The sequence below is a fragment of the Mus musculus genome, chromosome 6, assembly GCF_000001635.26.
Source record: "Mus musculus strain C57BL/6J chromosome 6, GRCm38.p6 C57BL/6J".
Taxonomy (NCBI): domain Eukaryota; kingdom Metazoa; phylum Chordata; class Mammalia; order Rodentia; family Muridae; genus Mus; species Mus musculus.
Window position 1 is genome coordinate 107,088,776 of NC_000072.6, and position 5,755 is coordinate 107,094,530.

Genomic DNA, 5,755 nt, shown 5'->3' on the forward strand with positions numbered 1-5,755 from the left:
TTTTTTTTCTATCTTTAATTATGTGTACATGTGTGTGTGTCTGTCTGCATGGGTGTAATGGCACATGAGTGCACTTAGAGGCCAGAGGCATCAGATCCTCTGGAACTAGAATTATTGGCAGTTGTAAGTCTGGGTGGTGGTGACCAAACTTGGATCCTTCACACAAATGAATACTAAGTGCTTTTAATTATCAAACCATCTCTCCAGCTCTCTTCCCTCCATTTCCTAAAGTGAGATTGAATTTGTTGTTGTTTGTAACTAAATTAGAACTCATTTTATGCAAAATTGACTGCAAAGACCCGTAATGAATAGAAATATACACTGCCAATAACACATTATCATATGTCTTTGCCATTTGAAGTTCAACACTAACCATCAGTTAGGGATGGGCTTAGTCCACTGTCCATTAATACCCAAGAAAGGTTAATTTTTATGAGTTCATAAGCCCTTGGGAATAATTTTTCCTTAATGTTTGCTTCTTGGCCATGGAATTTTCACCCTGGCCATCTAGCTACTATTTGACTTTAAGCAAATGAAAGTTAGAGATTTTAAATTACATTTTAATTATTTCTTTCATAATAAACCAAATTAAAATTTAAAAGCTAAAGACATTTTCTACTCTTGAACCTAGAGCTGTAGCTCTTAATGAAATCTACTGCAGTCCTTTTCATTTTAATAAATTTTCCACATCTCACTATGTGGCCTATCTTTTTTTGAAAAGGATTATCAATGTTTAATTTTGCTTTATTATGATGTTCTTTTTATGAGCATCACGGGGAATTTTCTCTTCTGCATGGGTATTTCTGGTAATACATGTTCTCATTTCACCTTGGACAAACTTTGGTTTAAGCCTCACAGTTTCAGTCTATTCAATATATTTTCTCTCCTCTGAGATATTATAAGTACAATTAAAAAAACCTTTTATTGAAGCCCATCTCTAAAAGAATCATATTAATTTATGAGTCACTTCTTCTTTACAATAGTTTGTACAATCACATTATACTCTTTGAAGAAAGCTTTTAATTCTTTATAAGTTTAACTTGTTTTTATTTCTTTCATCTCTTTATGTCATGATACATGTGGAGATCAGAGGGCAGCTTGGGGAGTCAGCTCTCTCCTTGTAACACATGGTTTCTGTCAAACAGAGTTGCACGTACCTGCCTGTACCTCCTGAGCTCGGTCCCTAGTTCTACCTTGGCTATTTTTACAGAGGACAAAATTTTTCACACTCTTTAATGATCTCTAAAAGTGATTTTCAACTATAAACAGTCTTAAAGTTATTTACTTCTCTAACAGAACTTAAATGAAAGAAATTATTATTATTCATCCCACATGTTTGTATTGATTAAAATATATGATATTCAAATATGCAAAATCAATAACAATTACAGGAACCACTATTACATCTTAAGTGTAATTTTCTGGACTGTATGCATTTTTATATAGACATTCATACTTTAATAAACCTATACATTGTAAACACACACAAGCACACACATAGGACCACATTTAGGACCACGCTTCTGGCTGTTTTATACTATTATACATGCAACAAAAGTTTTTAAAATTTGTTATGGTGTCTTGGTATTCTACTTGATGAATCGCATTAACATTACCCATCTTCTTGTAACAGTCAGCTGCAGAATCTTTAGGCTTATACTGATATGAAAATGTGGCAACAACACATGTCACATTACATATCCCCTTAGATGATATGATAGCTTCTGTAAATCTATGCCAAATATTATTTTACAATTGTAAGAAGCAGCATTGCTGGTCTAAAGAGAAGGATAACGTGCATTTAGATTTGTTTTAACACATATTGCGACTCAGGCCTCTATAAGAGTTATATAAAAATTGCATCTCATAAACAGTACAGACTATAGTCTGTTCCCTCAAAAATCACAATGCCTATATTTTTCAAAACATGTTTTGGAAAAAAAGAAGAAAGAAAGAAAAAGCAAGCAAGCAAGCCAGCCAGGTGGTGATGGCGCACGCCTTTAATCCCAGCACTTGGGAGGCAGATGCAGGTGGATTTCTGAGTTCGAGGCCACCTTGGTCTAAAAAGTTAGTTCCAGTTACAGAGACAAAGTTTGGAGCTGAGATAAAAGGATGGACCATGTAGACACTAGCATATCCGGGGATCCATCCCATAATCAGCTTCCAAATGCTGACACCATTGCATACACTAGCAAGATTATGCTGAAAGGACCATGATATAGCTGTCTCTTGTCAGAGTATGCCTGGGCCTAGCAAACATAGAAGTGGATGCTCACAGTCAGCTATTGGATGGATCACATGGCCCCCAATGAAGGAGCTAGAGAAAGTACCAAAGAAGCTAAAGGGATCTGCAACCCTATAGGTGGAACAACATTATGAACTAACCAGTACCCCGGAGCTCTTGACTCTAGCTGCATATGCATCAAAAGATGGCCTAGTCGGCCATCACTGGAAAGAGAGGCCCATTGGACACGCAAACTTTATATGCCCCAGTACAGGGGAACGCCAGGGCCATAAAAGGGGAGTGGGTGGGTAGGGGAGAGGGGGTGGGTGGCTATGGGGGACTTTTGGTATAGCATTGCAAATGTAAATGAGCGAAATACCTAATAAAAAATGGAAAAAAAAAAAAGTTAGTTCCAGGACAGCCAGGGCTATACAGAGAAACCCTGTCTCAAAAAAACCCAAAACAAACAAACAAACAAACAAACAAAACAAAAAACAAAACAAAAAATGTTTTGGGAAGAAGTACCTGCTGTGGACATACACATACATATTGTACCACCTTACAGTTGATCTGAACTGAAATGGACTCCTCATTTTGATGCCTGAGAAATGTCTCCCAGCATATGATTATAAAGGCATTCAAGAAACAGATAAGGCTATCTTGTGCACTCCTTACAGAGTATTTATTTGCCTTTATATATTCATATTTTATTGGTTACTTTATTGTCTCAAATGTCGGTACCTGCATTTTGTCCATTTTTCATTTGAGACAAGTTTCATCTTTTTATATATTTGTAGAATCTTATTATATATTGAGGATATTAACTTTCCTTTAATCATAGATCATAAATCACTCTTTACAACTGCCAGTACCTCCCCGGCAATCTAAAATCCATTTTCAGACTTTGTCTTCTTCTTAGTTAAAAATATGAAATAAGCCTACATTTTTACATATGTATTTAAAATAAAAGCTAATTTTCTGAATATCATTTACTGAGCAGTTTCTTAAAATATTGCATCACAAATACCAAGTGGTAGGGGATCTGTGTTCTATTGCTCTTTTTCTAGTCTCTAAAATACTTTTTACGTGTTTAGATTTCATTAATTATATTAGAATAATAATGTATTCATTTATCTAATAGTTGGAAAACTTGTTTATATTATTTTTGAAAAATTCTGGCTCCTTTAAGTCTCAGATATTTTCTACTAATTTTCTTAAAATACAGAGTGGGAAAGTATTGCGTCCCGCTCGACCGGCAAGAAAGACACAACAAACCAGAATCTTCCGCAGCAAGAGCTTTATTGCTTGCTTCTCAGGAAGACCCCCGAACCGGGAAAATGGCGCTGCTTTTATAACCCGCAGCGTGACGTTTCAGCACCTGATATGGCATGACAGCTCCCGATTCGTTGCTTGCCCATCACCCCACTATTACACCCCGAGAATGGGAGTGACTAGGAGTGAATTCACTCTCGCACCTGCGTGCAAGGCTTGTTTACTAGTTAGGCACAGCGCCATCTTATAATGGCGATTGCTCGCGGCACACACTGCTCTCCTCAGAGATTACTAGCGGCACGCACGCGATTGCTCGCAGCATGTACCGGCTCTCCACAGGAAAGCTGGCTTTGCCAATCATTGGCAGGAGAGTGGGTCCTGAACCTTGCCTGGGCAACACAGTGGACCTGCTCTTGATGATGAAGGCAGAGGTGAGTCAGCCCAGAGTCTATGAGAGCAGGAGAAATGGCCCAGCCCCTCTACACCTGCAGCACTTGGGAGTGTGTGTCCCACACCTTGACTGGGCTGCATAGTATGACAGGCTCTGGATGTATGGGTGTGGGTCAGCTGGCCCAAGGCCATGAAAGTGGGAGAGCTGACCAGCTCAGCTAACATCTAGGCCTAGATTCAGGGCTTTGAGTTGGCCTGCTCCAAAAATCTGCATAATCTGTGAACTGTTGGGCCACATAAAAAGGCTGGTCTGGCTGAGTCAAAGCTGCAGGTTATCTATGACATGGGGCAACAATAGAATAACTGGGAGAAATCCAAGTGAGGATCCAATATTGATTGTGTCACAGAAGTCAGAGACTTCAAACCAGACTGATCACTCACTGCAATGAACACTTAAAGTGAAGATGTAACAAGTGAAGAAGTGGACAGAAGGGTATATTGTGGGACAAACTGTGACACACTACAGTTTCCACAAGAAGTCTTGTATGCCTTGTTTCTGATTTGTTTATTTGTTTGTGTATTTTACATGGGGGGGGAGATTGCAAGGGGAAAGGGTGGGTACTAGAGGACAAGGAGATAGTGGAACTGGGGTGCATGATGTGAAACTCACAAATCATCATTAAAAGCTTTTTTTAAAAAAAAAATATCACAGCATTGACTCCATTTTCTTCAGGATTTCTGCTAGGGAGAAGATGTTGGATGTAAGAAAGCACTCTTCCATATCAATTCTTTTTCTTCTTCTTTAGTTTTCATTCATAATCATAAACTTAACTTTGCAATCCAGCTAGACTTGAAGGGGAATGAGGAAAAATGGAACCCAAAGAACTTCAGTGAGAGCAGAGATGACAGGACATTGCGAGCAGATGGGGTAGGGGCGATTTCCTGAGTTACAGAAGGAATGGTTTGGTGGGTAAAATGCCCGCAAGTCAATCAAAATTAGAGTTATCCACAGTAAGCAATGATGATCTGCTCACTGGTCTTGCCATTCCTGGACCCAAAATGCTCCATGGCTTCTACAATGTTCATGCCTTCTTCCCAAAGACCACATGCTTGCCATCCAGCCATTCATCTTGGCAGTACAGATAAAAAATGGAACCATTTGTGTTGGTCCAGCATTTGCCATGGACAAGATGCCAGGACCTTCATCCTGCTTCAGGATGAAGTTCTCATCCTCAAATTTCTCCCCATAGATGGATCTGCTGCCTTTGCCATCATGCCACCCTGACATATGAATCCCGGAATAATTCTGTGAAAGGAGGAACCCTTATCGGTAAATCCTTTCTCTCCAGTGCTCAGAGCACGAAAGTTTTCTGCTGTCTTTGGAACTTTGTCTGTAAATAGCTTGAAGGAGACAAGGCCCAAGGGCTCATCATCAGCCAGGTTATCAAAAAAAACAAAAACAAACAAAAACAAAAACAAAAACAAAAACAAAAACAACCACATGGCAGGGGTGACCATGGCTGCAGCAAGAGGAGAAAAGCGACCGTGGCATCTGCAAAGCCCAATTCTTTTTCTAAAAGATTGCATATAAGGTTTTAAGGGCCTATATTTAGTATCAAAAAAGTATTGTACACAGGTAACTAATAAATTGTGTTATAATTTATATTAATCAACATTAAAACCATGGGGATGCTGAGATGGTTAATCAGGAAAAATCATTGTTATGTAAGCCAGACCATCTGAATTCAGGTCTCAGAAGCCATAGATAGGCAAAAGGGGAACAGCAACTTGACAAAAGTTGTTCTCTGACTTCCAAACAAATAAAATATAGATATAAAATACTAGGTGTAACATAGGAGAACATGTTTG

The 5,755-nt window shown here is 38.8% G+C and overlaps 1 pseudogene; it reads right to left on the reverse strand.

Annotated features, from left to right (window-relative positions):
- Positions 4,682 to 5,447, reverse strand: Gm6064 (predicted gene 6064; annotated as a pseudogene).